This window comes from Gobius niger (assembly GCF_951799975.1).
Source record: "Gobius niger genome assembly, chromosome: 1".
In the NCBI taxonomy this organism is placed as follows: domain Eukaryota; kingdom Metazoa; phylum Chordata; class Actinopteri; order Gobiiformes; family Gobiidae; genus Gobius; species Gobius niger.
This window is the reverse complement of record NC_136852.1, coordinates 5,092,811-5,112,270: the sequence shown is the minus strand read 5'-3', so window position 1 is coordinate 5,112,270 and position 19,460 is coordinate 5,092,811. Positions and strand designations below refer to the sequence as shown.

At 41.5% G+C, this 19,460-nt stretch overlaps 1 protein-coding gene across 1 annotated transcript in view; it reads right to left on the bottom strand.

The window, feature by feature from the left end:
• The window catches only part of LOC306977133 (FRAS1-related extracellular matrix protein 2-like), a 222,201-nt gene that overhangs the window by 65,067 nt on the left and 137,674 nt on the right, over positions 1 to 19,460 (bottom strand). The gene's annotated exons all lie outside the window — the stretch shown is intronic.

Here is a 19,460-nt window from a genome sequence, read left to right as displayed (position 1 = left end):
TCACTAGAGGATAAGCTGTAGGTTTTTTGGGGGACCCAGACAGAGGGGAGACGAGCAGGTGAGGGACAAGGTAAAGGTAAAGCGCATTACACATAGAAAGATCAAGACATGGGAAATACACGATGACCAGCCGTTGACCGGGGGGCGGGACTGAAGAAACGTGTTGAGGCAGATGCAGAACGACGGGGGCGCGGTTAGGGGGGTGTATGTGTGTTATTTACAGTCTGAAAGTCAATGTAATGCAAAATATGACCCAGAGAGCTCAGTCCATATCTGGTTTAGCTCCGTGGCTTGGCCTTGAAGGGAAAGTGCAGAGCCGTGGGAAGATATTTTAGTTAGGGGGCGCTGAGGGACAAAATGTACCCCCAAAATACTTTTTCTGTGCATAAATCCTATTTATCAACCTCTTAACTCCCGCCTGAACCAAGAGCATTTTCTCCAGTTCAGCTTTACCCAAATCCTGTAGGCCAGTGTAACGCCTCATTTGAAAGACAAACAAAACTAAATAGATCTGTTTCCTCACATCAGGTTTTTCACTTTTTTTGTTGGGCAGTCGTCTCATTTTTGTCAAATTTTCGCGACTTTTTTGTCACTTTTTCGTCAAATTATTCGAATTTTTTTGTCAAATTCTTATCACTTTTCGTCCATTTTTTCTCAATTTTTTGTCAAATTTTTCTCACCTTTTTGTCATTTTTTTCTCATTTTTTCTCATTTTTTGTCACTTTTTCGTCAAATCATTCACATTTTTTGTCAAATTCTTCTCACTTTTTTGTCCATTTTTTCGCAATTTTTCGTCAATTTTTTCTCACTTTTTTCACATTTTCATCCTTGTTTTCGTCTCAGTTTTGTTGGACTGGGGTAAAGCTGGAGAAAATGTGCTCGGTTCAGGTGGGAGTTAAGGGGTTAATATTGCCTACAGTTCACAAACTATCCACCAGGGGGTGCTGCAGCGCCCTCAGCACCCTGGGTTCCCACGGCCTTGGGAAAGTGTTGACTGCTTCAAACCTCCCCTCTCAGGAGGAAGAGAATTATTCCAGCAATAGTTCATACATTTATAACAAATTAGCCTTTTTCTTGGTCAGTTCAGTTAGTTCAGTTCATCTTTGATGTCTCCGACCGACAGGACCGCGAGGAAAACATCATCCATCGCAAACCGAGCTGTGGTAATCCGGTCAGGGAAGACGACCTCCTCCGTGGTCTCACTGTGTTAAAATAAACAAACGGATCAATTGCGCTGAGATTCCATTGTTTAGCTCAGGGGTCTCAAACCTTTTTTGCCCGACGAGCTACTTTTACACAAGAGTAACATCGGAGAACTACTTATGCTTCAAAAACACTTAAAATGTTTAAAATGCTATTTGGGTGGACTTCAGCCTGGAGAATAAGTAGCCAAGATGGTATTTACCACACCGCCTTTGCTATGCCCAATCCCGTCAGATCTTGGAAGCTAAGCAGGGAAGGGCCTGGTCGGTACTTGGATGGGAGACCGTTTGGTAACACCAGGAAGCCTGGGGTGAATGTGGTGTGTGAGTGAGTGGTTGGTGGTGGTCGGAGGGGCCGATGGCGCAGACTGGTTGCCTCGCTTCCGTCAGTCTACCCCAGGGCAGCTGTGGCTACAACAGTAGCTTATCACCACCGAGTATGGAGTGAATGAATAATGACGACAATGTAGCGCTTTGAGAAACTTGTTAATACAGGCTTGTAAAGCGCATTACAAGTGTAAGGCATTATTATTATTATTATTATTTCAAAGAAAATGACTGAGTTTAGTCCTCATACTTTACAATATTAACCCAACTGTTTGCAAATTGTGTTCAGCATGTTTATAACCAACAGAAAATGCATCTAAAATTTGAGTTATGCATAAAGAGATGAAGAAAGTCTTTGGCGAGCTACTGGTTGGAGATCCCTGGTTTAGCGGTTCGGGTGGACAGCGAGCAGGTGATCCAAGAGGAAAAATAAAAGTCAGACACTCGCAGAGGCAGGAAAAAAGCATGAAAGAGACAGAGAGACTGTAGTGGCTCAACAACTTAGCCAGAGCCACAACAGAACTGGCCAGAGAAAAAGGAAGTGTATTAAAGGGGCTAGATGCAAGCTAGCTATTTTATACTCACTACTGCCACCTCAGGTCACACATGTTACTGCACCTTCTATATTAAGCTCGTGCATGACGGCACTTCAGACCCGAAGTAACACCTTTCTGAGTGACAGTGCAGGATTTTAGAGGCGGTGAACAGGTCTGAGCTCATTCTACACATTAGGACATGGCTGGAACATTTAGGGGGAGGAAAATACATAATTTTACAATTTTTAAACTCTGTATAGTCCCTTTAAATAATGGGGGCAAGAAATGATCAGCAGCTGAAACACTGTTACAAGTTTCACACATTGTAAATGGAATAGAATTTGCTTCACTGCATAAAATATTAAATTCCTCGCAGCTCCAACAAGAGATTTGTCACGTATGTATTAACAGCTAATCACTTAGACCAGTTGGCCCAATAGGGATGCACTGATACCGATACCAGAATCGGGTATCGGGCCGATACCACATGCTTGTAGTCATACTCGTACTCATTCATGAGGTCCCGATACCAGAAACCATACCATTTGACGTGCGGCCAGCGGCTCCTCAGCTCTCAGCTGAGGAGAGAAAACAGCAACAAACTGGAGAATTGTTAAGTGTAAATCCAATAATCCACATAGAGCTGACTTTATTACAGACTGCGCTCTCTAATCAGAGTCTGTGCTGGATTTAAGCAGAGTTTAATGTTGTTCATGCTGCAGCGTCTGCAGTGTTTACAACATACAGGCTAACGTTGCTAACTCGCGGCTAACAGTTTTGGCCATTCTGACGCCGTTTTATGCCCAGGGGTTTATTCATCTGAAAAACTTACCCAGCGACTAAAAAGTCCTCAGAAAATCCAAATTAAAGAGATACAGCATGTTTATATTGAGGGAAAATGAGCTGCAGCAGAACAATGAAAACGCTGTAGCTACTCGCTAAGTTGCTACAAAACACACGAGAAAATCCACACAGAGCTGAAGTAAAGACGAAAAGAGACCATTTAAGTAACATCTCAATACTATTGTTAAATAAAAATACATAAATGAATAAAGGCATTGAGGTACTTTTGGACATGGGCTTTTCCGTCTATGATGGACAGAGCAATAAAAATAAAAAAATATATTGAATGAAAATAAAATAAATCAATAAATGGCATCAGCACAATTCTAATATAACTGCTCTTAAATGTGTCGCCTACTTTACTTAAGGAAATGTAAATGAGTAAATTAACTAATTACAAACCAATCTGCTGTGAAAAAAGTAAGAATGTTGAAGAAAATGCCTTGTACTCGTATGGGTATTCGGTATCGGCGAGTACTTAAATCAAAGTACTCGTACTCGTATCGGGTTTAGAAAAAGTGGTATCGGTGCATCCCTAGTAATCAATATAATCAAGCCTAAATAAAGGTGTAGGGCACAGTTTAAACCTCTCTTAAAGCAACCGGGTGAATGTTTCACTGCACTGACCAACCATTGATCTTTGGCCCTCCATGCGGCAAATACTTCAGTTCGCGGCCACGGATGAAAAAAGTTTGGACACTCGACTGTTGTAGTTGTGACCTTTCTCGGCCACCGTAGATTTTGGATATTTTGCTCAGTCTTTGAATTGGCTTGTTATTCAAATGTTGCCTTGTTTTTTGGGTCCAATGCTCAGTAAATCAGGCTGGGAATTAAATATGAAAAAAAAAAAAAAAAATCCCTCTGAAAAAGCTCTCAAAAGTTCAAGACAGGAAAGTTTGGAGTGTGTGGGAAGGAACTGAGGTGGATATTTTGTTGCAAGAGTGGAATAAAAACCTGAAAACGGGCTCGAAAGTTACGTGTGTATCGCTGCCTTGGGAAAAGACATTGAGGCGCGATGTTGTAGTTCCTTCCTGAAAATCTCTCAAGCAACAAAACAACACAAAATAAGCAGTTTTTTTCTACCCAAGATGATTAGGGATAAAACTAGCTACACTGACCACAGCAAGTGCCAAACCGGAAACAAGCGGACTCTGGCAAAGGCTGATCAATAATGCAGATGCCTGTCCTTTAGCGAACTTGTCCCTTTTTGATTCCTCCACCGTGCCCCGTCTTGTTTTCTGCCTATTGTTTTCCCCAAACACAAACTCCAGTACAGCACATGATTACTCTGCATTTCTCCACAGAGGAATCTCTCCATCCAAGGGCGCTGGAGGGAACAGCTGGGGTCCTATTATTGGTGTGAATGAGGCCGAGATGCGACTTTGATAGCGGTTGGGGGGCTGTCATGGAGGAAGGAGGAAGGAGGGAGAGGGAGAGAGGGCTGGAGCTCAGAGGAGGTCCGGGGGATGTGGAGCTCCCGGTGCCAGCCTGGACCTGCCTCAGTGCAATTAGTCTGTGGATTCCAGCGCTCACGAACGCTCCCTTCACTTAACCCCTTCCTGGACACGCCTCACTTTCTCTGTCGTCCCGGTCTCTTGAGCTTTTGCCTCACTTCAAGAGTCCTGGGTTCGATTCCCGAGTCGGGCGGGGCTTGTCTGGTCTGTGTGGAGTTTGTTCTCCCCATGTTTTCCCCAATTTATCACAGTCCGTGGTTCTAAAGTGGCAAAGCTTCGGGACAAACAAGAGGGAAAGACGGCTCGCTGGGACATAAACATGAAGCATTTCCCAACCCCTCCCAGTTCTATTGTATTACTCTGAAAGGCAAAGATGCACCCAGAGCACATGGCTACTTAATACGCATAAAACAAAGCACGTACTTCAGTTCTCCCAGTTACAGCTGTTGGACTCTTGTAATAATTATGGTTTAGCGGTGCAGAAGGTCCTCACTGCGAGTGTTTATAAGCTGCTGTGGACGTTAGCATTAGCCACGTTAGCATTGGTGATTGTGGTGCGATTAGCCTGTTTATATGCAATTAAATCAAGGTTATGACTGTACGGTCTTACAGCAAGACCCAATCTGACGAATTAAGACACTTTTAGACTCTGATTCTTTTGGCACACAAATATTTCAACACTTCTGGCTCATTTACACAAATGTTTGATGAAGTTTATCCCCAACCCTGTGGCCTGTGTATGTATTTGTAGTTTGTAGGTACATAATGTAATAAGACAAAATTCTAACTCTAACCCCAATCTTAGGCCCTAACCCTCAGGGTCTCGTGTCCTATTACATTATGCACTTATAAAGTACTAAAACAAGTTATTCCATTGTGTACGTACTACATAGGTACAAGTTATTGCAGATTGTTACAAAGCCCATTACATTGTACTAAATTTAGTTACAATGTATCAATGTAGTGTAAAATAAAGTGATACCCATAAGGGAAACCCGAACCTTAACATCAGGAGTACTTCGACATACGCGCAGTAATAGCTTCACTTTACTGCCCGGATTTCAAACTACTCCTGGTATTATTACGCCTTACAATATAGTTCCCCCTTTTATCCGCTAATCCACATTGTTTCATTTTGTGTAATTATACTTGTAATGAAACACTTCACGTCACCATATTTAAATAGTGAAAACGTGGAAGAGCTTGGTAGCTTCTGTTTTCGCCTCGTTTGCCGTCTGTGCTGTGTTTACATGACTGAGGGCACGCGTGAAGACTAGACAGGTACACATGAACTCGTCTAAGCTCAGGTAAGAACATATCTCAGTATGCAAAAACAGTGGCCTATTCCATCAAGTAAAAAACAAACTTTGTTCGTATATTAATTCTAAATAATGTGAGTTCTGTTGATTCATGTGTTCAAATCATCAAATAATCATTTGTGTCACAGGGATGATTGAACGTTCTCGTCCTCCTGAACCACCGTTGAGAACCTCTGCCGCTAAAACATGCACAACAGGATCCCCTGTGGCACCAATATGAAGTTTCATTCAAACTTTCCTGGTTACATAATGCACAAACACAAAAAACATCTGTCTCAGTGCAAAAACTGATCTAAAAACGCCTTTATTGGAGCAGATACATAAAAATATCTGCCCTTAAGTCAGCATTCCTCACTTTAAGGTAGAATATAGTCATTTTTTGCACTTTTTGCACACTCTCTCCGTCTTCCTTTCTGAGGCCTAAGTCTGGTGCACTGGGGCATGTCGCTACAGTCACCTTGTATCAGCTGCCGGCACAAAAAGGTTATTTACGAGCTGAAGGAGCGCGCTGGTCAACAGAGGCAGCGCAGACGTGAAGTCAGCGAGCAGGAATGGGGGCTGTGGGGAGGAAGGGAGCTTTGACTTTACGGAGAGGAACATGGACGCGCGAGGCATCATCGATCATCAGTCAGGGGCTCGGCGAGAAGCATTTAACGTCTCATGTACAACTCAAACTTGTAAAACTCTGCAGCACAGCACTTTGGTATTCACTGGAGGTGGCAGACTGGGACCTGGCACAGATCGTCAGATACAGGTCCGGGGTCCGCAGACAAAGGCTTCAGAGGCGGCTGCGGGCCATTAGCTGAGAGGGGACCGGCAGCTCCCACATGAGCAGCAGCTGAGAATACAAGACTGCAGGGTCAGCGCCGTGATGGATGAGCGACCGTGATTATAAAAGCCTGATCGCGCTTCCGTTAGAGACGCTGTTGTGACGGCTCTTTGAGGACTTTTAACATTAGTATTTCTCAGAGGTCGGGCCGTTGTGTTTGACCAGATCATTGGTCGATATAACGCTGATAAAAGGACTCAAATGAGCATTTTAAGATCACTGCAGTTAAAAAAGACAGGCTTGGATCTAATTAAAGTGTGTTTGTTAAAGCAGTACTAAGTAACTCTTGCCCCTAGAGGCCATAAGCGCTGACTACGGAAAGGATTTATTAAGGTAAACACGTTACTTAGTACTGCTTATTAAGATATTAATAAGCAGTACTTAATAGGCGAAGAATAATATGCTTGTGTATGAATAAGCGTCTGAGATAATCCTTTACTGATCTCACAAAAGAAATTCACTTGTTACATTCGGCATTCAATAAGATCACTCAGGGTTTGCAAAACAGACAGGAAATGTGCAAACAGTTCAATGGTAAAAAAAAGAAAAAATCTTATGTAAAATAAGTAAAAGCAAAAATCCTGCTCCGTCTTGCACTGAGGGTGTCTCAGTCTGCCACTGTCACAAAAATGTGACAAAATGTAACAAAAAAATGACAAAAATTTGATAAAAAATGGACAAAAAAAGAATAAAAATGTGACAAAATGTGACAAAAAAATTACAAACATTTGAGAAAAAATGACAAAAATCTGACAAAAAATGTGATAAAAATGTGACAAAAAAATGACCAAAATGTAACAAAAAAAATGATTTGTTTTATACAAAATGGACAAAAAAATTTGACAAACATTTGACAAAAAATGACAAAAATCTGACAAAAAATGACCAAAAAATGACAAAAAATCTGACAAAAATGTGACAAAAAAATGTCCAAAATGTAACAAAAAATGACAAAAATGTGATAAAAATGGACAAAAAAATAACAAAAATGTGACAAAATGTGACGACAAAATTACAAAAATCTGACAAAAAATGACAAAAAAAGTTACAAAAATGAGTTGAATAACCAACAAAAAAATGATGGAAAAAAAATCTGATGACGTGAGGAAAAAGATCCTCTCGGTTCAGGCGGGAGTTAAGAGGTTAAAAGTTAACGAGCACAGCTTCACATAAAGCGATACAAATATTGGTCATATAGAACCACACAACATTTACTCCATAAGAGATCATTTCTTTTAAATTTCTATAATTTATTTGAGGTGAAACAACCAAGTCACTTCCTTTAGTGCTGTCCCACGACCCAACAGTATCAAAACCTGGTCTCTAAGGGTTAATATTATTAAAGTGTATTTTCTATACCCAACTGGAATCAGAAGAAACCAAAGAAAATATCTGAATTCTCAAACTTCTGTGAATGAAATGGTGGAGAATAACATTCCCAGCCGCATGTTTCTTTCATGAGGGAACACAGTAACATGATTAAAAAGTTCAAACACTTACAGTAAGTACGAGACCTGCCTTTGAAGTGGATACGATACTTTGTGGACACGGGGCGGCGGTTCCGCAGATTCGATCGATTCTCCCAGTAATTGCCCAGTCTTTGCAAATACGGTGAGGTTGAAGATGTTTTTCAAAGGGAATAAAGTCATGAGCGCCGTACAGTTTGCAGCGGTGGTCAATATGTCGAGGGCCGGTCTCCCTGACTGTGTGTGTGTCAATGGGAAGATGAAATGAGAAGAAACAACAAAGCCAGGATCCCCGGGGCGCCGCTGCACTGATGCCGAGGCCGGACGGGACCTGAACTCCCCGTGACGTTCCCACCGCGCTAAGTGACTTCTGTGATGTTCTTTCAGACTTACTGTAACACGGATGCAGAGGTAAACATGTTTGAATCCGGTTTATTTCCTGTTTATTTTCAATTTAAAACATTGCAGCAGCCCCTGTCTACCTTTATTTGTAGCTGTGTTTATTCCAAAACTTTGATGCTTGTGCTGCTTGTCTTTGAAGACGTCATGCATGGATAAAACCTGTGTGCTTCGTTCACACAGTTCTGAGTAATTGTGTTTACATTGGCCGCTTCTTCTTCTGCTGCTGTAGCTCTGATCTTTATTTCTTGTATTTTGCAGCATCATAGAAGTAACACGAGCCTCTAATCTGTCACCGTTCTGCACTCAAAGTGTTTGTCACCATTGCCATTGATTCGCTGGAAAAACAAGGTCCGGAAATCCAAGATGGCGGATTGATTTTAGCTCGGCTTGATTTGTGCTTATTCCCCAAAGACGTGTCTGTGTCCGTACTAAATCAGTTTTCTTTTCCGTGTTGTTAAGAGAACTAAAAACATATCTTAGTATGGGAAAACAGTGTAGTTTCTCAGTCATCCAGGTAGTTAATCCAAACTAATATCTTAGTATGGGAAAACAGTGGCCTGTTCCTTTGTGTCAGGGGTCAAGCCGTGAGCAGAGGCACCACCTTCACTCTTCTCGGAGTCCACAAATCATCTGACTTATCCTGGATGCACATGTTGACTTGTTGGTGCAAATGAACATTGGACATATTACGCAATTCAAGTGGAAACACTTTACATAACGGGCCGGTAAGTCCGTGGTACTTACAGTGGTAATTACTAGTAATGACAGTGACAGTGGTACTTACAGTGGTAATTACAGTGGTACTTTTGGGTACTTTTGTGGTACTTACAGTGAAAATTATTAGTAATGACAGTGACAGTGGTACTTACAGTGGTAATTACAGTGGTACTTTTGGGTACTTTTGTGGTACTTACAGTGAAAATTATTAGTAATGACAGTGACAGTGGTACTTACAGTGGTAATTACAGTGGTACTTTTGGGTACTTTTGTGGTACTTACAGTGGTATTTACCAATAATTAGGGTTAGGGGTTAGGATTAGGGTTAGGGAGACACAGAGTTGTCACTGTATCTCTCATTACTAAGAGATACAGTCGTAACTCTTAGTAATGAAGGTTGTACTTCTATTTACTATGGTACTTTGAGTGATAGTTTCTAGTACTTACAGAGATACATCTATGGTACTTATTGGTAATTCAAGGATACTACAGCAGCAATTCATAGGTATTAAATGTGGTACTTCTACATACAGAAGTAATTTCTAGGATTGGATTTGTAGGAAAGCAGCATTAGGGAGTACAACCTTCATTACTAAGAGTTACCACTGTATCTAGAAGTATCGCAGTACATACCTTGTAATTCTCACTATAGCATCCTTTAAGCACAACAATAAGTACCTAGAATAACCACTGTAATTACCACCATAAGCACTACTGTAAGTACCATGCACTTGCCGGCCCGTAATGTAAAGTGTTACCCAAGTAAGTAAGCAAGTAAGTAAGTGTTTTATTGTCATTGTACAAGCGTACAACGGAATAGTGTTCAGGTTTCAGTCCTGCCACTGTTCGTCAACCTGACCCGCATGGCCTTGGAGGACGGACAAACTGTAAATACACAAACTGTTTAAACGTAGTACTAAGCAATTGTTTTCTGGCCAAAGACAAAAAGTTACTCCAGGAAGAATGGGGGTTCCTGCAAATAAACGTTTTTTTCCTCCCACTGTTTAATAATGAATCATTCCCACTTACTACCAGCAGAGGGCGCTCCAGGTCAATTGGCTTGTTGCACGTTGTGGCTATGCTAGCTCCTCTGACCTGAAGGTGTGAGCGCCTGGACTTCCTGTCTGTTTTCTTTTCCTGGAATAATAATCATATTTTCTAAAGATTATGTTGTGGGCGGTGAGTTCCCGGTAGATGATCATTTACTGTGTTCAAATCATGAAGTTCAGATCAGAGACGCCTGTGATCATGAAGGATTGATAGTTTGTCTTAAAGCTAAAGGCTAACATGCTATAAAAATATAGATAAAGGCACTATTTCAAGTTGTGTAATGCATTAACCGCTTAACTCCCACCTGAACCGAGCACATTTTCTCGACGAAAACAATGATGGAAAAGTGGCAAAAATGTCACAAAAATGTCACAAGAAATTGACAAAAAATTTACGAAAAATGACAAAAATGTGACAAAATAATGACCAAAAAATTACACAAATGTGATAAAATGTGATAAAAATGTGACTAGAAAATGGCAAAAATGTGACAAGAAAATTACAAAAATGTGATAAAAAATTGACAAAAAAGGGACAAAAAATTGATGAAAAAGTGGCAAAAATGTCACAAAAATGTCACAAGAAATTGACGAAAAATGACAAAAATGTGATAAAAATGTGATAAAAATTTGACTAAAAAAAAAAAAAAAAAAAGTGACCAAAAAATGACAAAAATTATGGGGAAAAAAATCTGATGACTTTAGCTTCAAGACAAACTCACTGATCCTTACAAACATAAACGTCTCCTCTATGGAAATATTTCTACCAGGAACTCACTGGTCTAAGCTAATCTTAATGGAAATGAATACGAACAGGAAGTACTAGCGCCCACAGCTTCAGCTCAGAGGAACTAGCGTAGCCACATTGTGCAACAAGCCTATTCAAGATCCTGACCTCCCCTGTCTCTCACTCCTTATCCTCTTTTTCTTTACAAAGACATTCAAATAGTCAAACATACAATATCAAAGCTGAGGAAACCCGGAGCATCAGCATCTTAGGACCAGTGGTTCCATCTCCACATAATCGCCCTGTTTAGAACTCATCATGAAAAGTCGACCTCAGCACTTCGAACACCTGTTTATAGGAAGCGGAATGGAAATCCAGGAGAGGCCTATAATCACAGGGATGCGCCGCGCTCGCCGCATACCCCCGTCTTTAAAACCTAATCATAGCTTCCCCCCTCATCTCCATGAAGACAACCAGTACAAGCATTCTCATGTCCCGCGGCCGCCCCCCCCACCCCGTGCCAAAAAAAAAAAAAAAAAAAACGCTTTCCCGGATGCGCGCCGGATCAAATAGTAATTACCCAAGCAAGAGGGAACATGTTTTGGGCAAATCCACGGCAGGAGAAAACCAGGGCGGAGACGGCGCGATGGGCAGATGGTCCGTGTCAGGAAATAACAAGAAAACACACATGACAACTTGTAAAACAGCGCTTTTGGAGGAGTTTAAACGAGCCGTGACGTTTCCTCCGAAGGCGAATGAGGACGCGGAATATGAGAGGGGCAGATTGTGCTTCCCGTGGAGGATTTAGCTGTGTCAATAAATATGTTTAGGGCGAGTTCTGCAAAACGTTTGTGCTTTTACCGTGTGATATTATACTGTGTCTGTGTGAGTCTGTATTAAGGCGAGACGCTGCAGGTGAATATGGAACTCAGGAAAAAAAACCTAAAGGTTCTTCTTGTTAAAGCAGTACTAAGTAACTCTAAGTAACTTAATGGGAGAAAAGCTCTTTACCTTTATGAGGTTGAGCCACTTTCTGTTTTTATGTCAGCTCTGAAACACACTTCTGCTTTGAATTAAGTCAGGGCTTTTTCCTTACTTTTGTGCTGTTGTTTTTGGTCAACAATTATGTTTTTTAAGTGCATAATAAATAAAGATGGATCGGATTAGACAACGTCTTTAGGGAAATACTGAAAAATTACCATCTAAATTGACGAATGTCAGCATTTAAAGCAGAACTATGTAACTCTTGCCCCTATTCACCTTATTCCGGAGGCTCGCGTGGGCGCCGCCATGAATTGTGCCCGCCCTTTTTCTCCTATGTGTTGGACTGGAGAAGTCCACATAAAATAAGTCACTACACGACAACAAAGCCGTTTTTCGGCCGCGCTGAGAAACGGTGCAGTGTCAACTTGTTGGTGCAAATGAACATTGGCCATTTTACACAAATCAATCGACTAAACATCAGATTTGAGCGGAGAATATTTTCCCTCGTTCTCCGTTTAAATGAACGGGCTTCGCGCTCGAACGGAAGTGTCAATACAACGGAAGTGCCGAGACACCGCAAAAAGAGGCAAAAGTGGCAAAAGTGGGCGGGGCGGAATAAGGTGAATAGGCCAAAAGCGCCACTGCAGGTGTCGTAGCATGTTACGGTTTTTTACTCATGAATTGTCCGTCAGAGTAAATACAGCGCTGACAGAAAAGACAAAGGGACAGAGGGATATTGTTCATACAATTACACAATCGAGATCATTTTTTTCACTTAAAACTTGCCTATAAATATTGTTTTAGTGGCGCTAGCCCGAGTTAGCTTTGCCCATTAGCCTGTTAGCTTCTTCTTTGTGATTCCATTAGTGTGTATTGGTGACTCTTCCCCGGTGGCAGAGAAGTTGCAATTGCAGGTTTCTGGCCAGACACACCAGGGGGAGATAAAGAACCCCCAATCATCCCATTAACACTTGTATTACTCCCAGAGCGAAAATATCTAAAATAAAATAAAGATGCTCATACCGATGGAACAAGCATGAATCCCACTTGAAATCTTTGAACTTTTACTTGAAATAATCCAAAATAATCTGAATTATGAAAAAATATGCTTGTTCCATTGGCTATGAGAGGTTTTAGACTGAATCTGCTTAAACTTTAGAATTAATCTCTTAATTCAAGTAGATTTATATAATTTCTTCTGTACTATGATTATTCTCTTTTGAGATTTCAATGTAAAACTTTTGCTGTAAATTACTTAATACTATAAATATGAGAAAATCTGTCACCACATGCTTTCACATAATAATAAGGCATTAACTGTAAATGAACAAAATTGCCTTTATTTACTGATACAAATCTACATAATGGATAGAGACGCCCACACCTGCAGCACAGTGGAGGCGTCACAAGAGGCGCTACAGGAAACAAAAAAGGGACAAACGAGGAGGTATCCGGGCAAGACTCACAGCTGAGACGCACAAGCCTTCCATCCCTACTATTCTACAGGCGAATGGACATTCACTGGAGAATAAGATGGATTATATTCGGCAGCTACGCTCTTGTGGAGCGGAGGGAGCTGTGCAGGAGGAAGAGGAAGGAGGAGCTGATCAGTGCAGGACACCACGCTCTCAAACAGGGACAAACTTGGGAGGCGGTGCACCGTTTTACGAGTACTCTAGTTTCCCCGACCTCCAAACACATGCTGGTCAGGTTGGCCCAAAATGGCGTCGTGTTCAGGACTAACCAACACCTGAACGCAATTTTCACTTTAAGATGACGTTTTTAGTGTTATTTGTGTGTCTTATTTTATGTGTAAAAGTTTATTCATCTCACCTGAAGCGAATTAATGCTTTTATTTCAAGAACCTATTTATGCTAATTAAGAAAATCAGCATAAATTGTCTTAATTCAAGCACATTTTTCGAGTCATTTATAGAGATAAAATAAGACGGCATTTGCTCCAAGACAGTTTGGTTCTGGAAAGTTTGTTTCTCGAGAGGATTTCATGGAAATGGGGTCATTAGTCGCTCATCCGTCTTGTGCGAGCATCTGTCCTGCAGAGGGAGCGGGAGCCTGCCCCGCACCTGTCCCTGGTCTGGAGAGGTCTGCGCCGGGACGTTCCCCTGAGAGCCTCCGCCGCCGCACGCCCCTGATTCTGCTCGCCATGAACCTCCCGACCTAATGATACCGAAGCTCCACATCAGCAGAACCCGCGCTCCCGGCCCGGCTGAGCACAGGAACACGATCCACCGGAGTGAGCCGCCACAGGGCTTCACAGAGAGGAGTCCCAACACGACCACGGAGCAGCACCGGGCGGCATAGGGGAAGGTCAGGAAGTTTAGTCCTTATTTTTAGATTTATTCAGACTACTTTTACACCAAGCTACACCTAGCATTGGGCTTTGCAAACACTATGTCAGACCAACAGCCTAGATTTGATCCATTTGGAGATCAGAACAATCACAATGTATCGGGCCGATACCACATGCTTGTGCTCATACTCGTACTCATTCATGAGGTCCCGATACAAAAAACCGATACCATTTCCTGACTCGTGTCCTGACGAAGACCAGGAGGCGGGACCACATTACACCGCTTTTAGAATCGCTGCATTGGCTCCCCGTGTGTTTCAGGATCAACTTTAAAGTTATTTTAATGGTTTTTAAATGTCTTAAAGGTCTTGGTCCTTCTTATCTTTCAGAACTGCTTTTACCTTATGAACCTTCACGGCCCCTTCGCTCCTCCGGCAGGGGTCTCCTAGTTATTCCTAAAGTCAACAAAAAGACTTTTGTTGACTTTAGGAACGACCCTCGCCTCTGGAACGACCTGCCGGAGGAGCTCAGGGCTGAGGAGAACGTTCATGTTTTTAAGAGCAGCTCAAGACCCACCTTTTTAGCTTAGCCTTTAACTGACTAATCTATTTATTTAATCCTAATACATAAAATGTATATATATGGGAGGTTGTCCCAGGCGCATTGTTTTAAATGTTGTAATCTGTAAAGCACTTTGTGATACCTTTTGGTATGAAAAGCGCTTTATAAATAAAGTTTGATCGATTGATTGACCATCAGCTCTCAGCTGAGGAGAGAGAAAAGAGCAACAAACTGGAGAATTCTTTAGTGTAAATACAATAATCCACATAGAGCTGACTTTAGTACAGACTGCGCTCTCTAAATCAGAGTCTGTGATGGATTTAACCAGAGCTAAATGTTGTTGGTGCTGCAGCGTCTGCAGTGTTTACAACATACAGGCTAACGTTGCTAACTCGCGGCTAACAGTTTTGGCCATTCTGATGCCATTTTATGCCCAGGGGTTTATTCATCTGAAAAAGTCGACTAAAAAGTCCTCAGAAAATCCAAATTAAAGAGATACAGCATATCTCCAAATGTGAAGCCAGATTAATGGTCAGAAACACCTGGCTGGAGGATTAACCTATTGCACATGTTTATTGCATAGACTGTATATATAAATGAACAGCTTCTCCTCACTCCTCCCCGTTTACCATAATGACCACGCTCGTGGGGGAATTCATGGCGGATTTACAGACTCCTCCTCCCCAGCTCTGACGAAGCATGTTCCTAAAAAGGACACAAGGGCGGGATCTTCACTGTAGACTCGGCCCTTGCGTGACGTGTAGCTCGTGCTGCTCCAATGCTAACAGTCCGACCCTCATTAAGTACGAGATTTCTAAAATTATTCTTACAAAAACCAGCCTGGTCCCCTTAATTGTGACTAACCCTAAAGTCCAATGCTTTTCAATGGGGGACTAGCGGCGATATGGAGGTACTATAGCAATGGCGGCCTCCAGTGTTGTGAGCATAAAGCAGAGCAGCCAGCGGCCATTGGTTTATTGTGGTGGGTGAAACCAGAGTATTCGGAGGAAACCTATGCAGACACAGAGAGTAAACTCCACACAGAAAGGCTTCATCGGGGTTTGAACTCAGGACCTCCTTGCTATGAAGCACGAGCGCTAACCACTGATCCACCATCACGAGCCAATTAGTTTAGTTTAAGTGCGCAGAAGTGCACAAATTTTACATTCATCTTATCTTCCAAAATTCATACAGTGTGGAGGCTCAAAGTCGAGTCGGCTGAAGCAATTAGCTTATAAGTGCCGACCCCATGTTCAATTCAGTGTACATTTACAAAACATAATCAATTATTGGGTCTAGATCACATTGACTTTTGATGCAAGTCCTTCTTGAGCTAAACAGATTTTGAACTATACATTCGTCAGTTTTAAGCTTCACACAAAATTTGCCATGAAGAGTTTTTAAAGACATAACATTTGTACATTTTGTAGAATGAACCAAAATAAACAGAACACTTGGTAGGACGAAGTATGTCTAAAAAGAGTTACTACGTCATTAATCTGACTTAATTCGAGATTAATCACAGGTTTACACTGTAGTTCTTACTAATGTTGGTTCCAATAGTAATCTGGTGTTTCTAATTATAAAGTTCAAAATTATTTACATTTTTATCACGCGTTTGACTTGCGTAGGCACAGGCATATTTTGGTCTATTGTAATTCTCTTGGTCCCGCTGCTTCCCTGTTGTCATTCCCATCTCCACTACATTTTTTTTTCTTCCTTTTTTCCCTGTATAGTGTGGTGCGTTAAAAGCTGGGGTGTAAAATGGGCCAGTTGTGAGTTGGCGATAGCCCCCACTCACCCAATGACTCCCCCGTGTGGCACTTGGGTCAAAAACTTTGCTCACATCAGGTCCAGATCCTCGACCAAATCACAATAAAAGTTTAAATTCTGAGCCTGGAAGTCACTGTCCCCCAAAGCAGCACGAGCCCGACAAGATGAATGTTTCAAGCGCCTCAAATCTTGGGACAAATCTGCCGCCCCAGCCTCTCCCATCACCTCCTCCTCCTCTTCACCAGGCCAGGCCCCACAGAGAGCAAACCGTCCTAAACCAATCCATCATGTCCCCCCTTCCTTTTACGAGGCAGATTGTGTCAACATCAGCGAATCAACGCGCCTTAAGCTCCGCAATCCCTTTGAATCGGACATAATAACCTGGATATTTCCATTCTTTTGAAGCGCCGAAAGATCTCATTAAACTTCGCGGGATTGAAAACAAGGCGATTACTGTGAAGCTTTGGGGGGAGCGTCGGTGGCACGGAGCCCTGCGGAGGAGCCGGGTGGCCTGTTATCTGCCGGAGCGTTGCCGTTTCAAAGCGCGCGCCACATCAAACGCAAATATTGGCGGATAATGACGGCAAAACAGTGAGCCGGCGCTGCGTTACCTGCGCCGTCGTCGGGGGAATCACGGAGGACACGAACACGACATGGAAGCCGTGTTTATGGAGCTGCTGTTTCTCAAGTGGAGAATCAAAGCGGAGAGGAGCGACCGGGCTTAACGTAAGCAGTCTGAGGGAGCCGTTACATTATTAAAGGCATCCGGAGAGAGGGTTTGGGGGGCGGGAAAATGTAGGCAATGTTGTGATTTCAGGTTGGGAAAAGTGAATGATCATTGTACATTATGTGACGCCGTATTGTTATTGAAGAGCAGATTTAAGGAGAGACACTACAGGCAAAACTCAATTTTTTCAGTTTTCAGGTTTTGGGCCAAATTGGTCTCTGAACATATAAGCTTTCACCCGGAAACAGAAAATATACCTAATCTTCACAATAACATGTTCAAATATTGCGCTGATTCAATGTTCCCCCATAGACGTATATGGGAGAACACAATTTCAAAGGCCTTTTTCTCAAAACACATTTTTCTGACATTGTGGCGACACTATGTCCACGTCAGTCGGACCTAAAGACTTCAAATTTTACAGCCTTGGACTGAACAATATTTGGAAGATTTTTTCAGAGGGATTTTTCATTATCTAATCCCTAGCCCCATTTATTGAGTTTTGAATGTCAAAAAATAAGGCAAATTTGTTTTGTTTTTTACAAAATTTTCCACTAAAAAACAGATTATTTTAAAAATAAACAAGAAATCCAAAATCCCCTCTGAGAAAGTCTTGGCAACTCATTTATCAATAAAATGAAACCATAAATTTCAACGTAGCTCTATCCATTATTCAGATTTCGTCGCCGAAAAGATGGGAAACTTGGGGCATTTTTAGGCATAAAACACCTTGTTCTTATATGAAAAGAGAAAATGACCGAAAACTTGCAATGTTTTTTTTTCTCACATTTATGCCAGTGATCTACAGCAAAAGTTTCAAATTGATATCTGTAAATATAAATTTTTTCCCTATTCACCTGCAGTGTCTCGCCTTAAATGGAGAATTGAAACTATGACAGAAACTTCATTTTACTACAAAAGAGTTTGAAGGGTTTTTATTCTCCCAGACATGGCTTTTTTAGAGCTATGTTAGAATATCTAATTCCCAGCCTGATTGATTGAACTTTTAACAGGAGGTCGACGGATATACTGCTCCGATATTTGAGGATTTTTACAATTGATAGAGTGATAAAAACTTCTTGTTTTTTTTTTGCATTGGAAAGGGTGATGTCAGGGCTTTAAAACGTGCCCTCCCACAACTCCCTCGGCCTCAGAGGAACAGAGAAACATCGCAATGAAAATGGGTTAACTACAAGTTTGTTAAGGCAGAACTCTTGCCCCTAGAGGCCATAAGCGCAACTGCAGGTGTCGTAACAAGTTGCGGTTTTTCTACTCATTAATTGTCCGTGAGAGTAAATATTACACTGACAGAAAAGACAAAGGGACAAAGGGATATTGTTCATCCAGTTACACAATGGAGATCATTTTTTTCACTCAAACTTGGCTGTAAATACTGTTTAAGTGGTGCTAGCCCACAGTTAGCTTTGCCCGTTAGCATGTTAGCCTTGTCTTTGTGATTCTATTAGTGTGTATTGGTTGCTCTGGTCCGATTGCAGTCAAATTGCAAACATGGTTTTCTGTCCAGAGACACCAGGGGGAGATGAAAGACCCTCCAATCATCCCATTAACACTTGTATTACCCCCAGAGAGACTACGGAAAGGATTTATTAAGGTAAACAAGTTACTTAGTACTGCTTTAAAGGGGCTAGATGCAAGTTTGCCATTTTATACTCACTACTGCCACCTCAGGTCACACATGTAACTGCACCTTCTATATTAAGCTCGTGCTTGACGGCACTTCAGACTTGAATTAACAGGATTTTAGAGGCAGTTGTGGTGAACAGGTCTGAGCCCATTCTACACATTAGGACATTATTGGAACATGTGGGGGAGGAAAATACACTATTTTAACATTTTTAAACTCTGTATAGTCCCTTTAACCTCCACAATTATAGTTTTGATCTCCGCGGTAAATGCTCATGCTAATGGCAACTAATCAAAGCCGGGCCATAAACTATGATTGAATCACCTAAAGTATTCTTTAAATTTTATTTATGTCTTTACAGGATTATAGACAAAAATATCGAAAATATCGGCCGTACATATCGGCATCGGCTTTAGAAAACTGTACTCTACTGCAAAATTAGATTTTTTTTATATTTTCAAACAAGATCCAATATCCCCTCAAAAAATCTTTGTAACTAATGCATCAACAAAATAAAACCATAATTAAACCAATTAATCATATTTTGTCAACGAAAATAATATATATATAATATATGAATTTCAGGCAG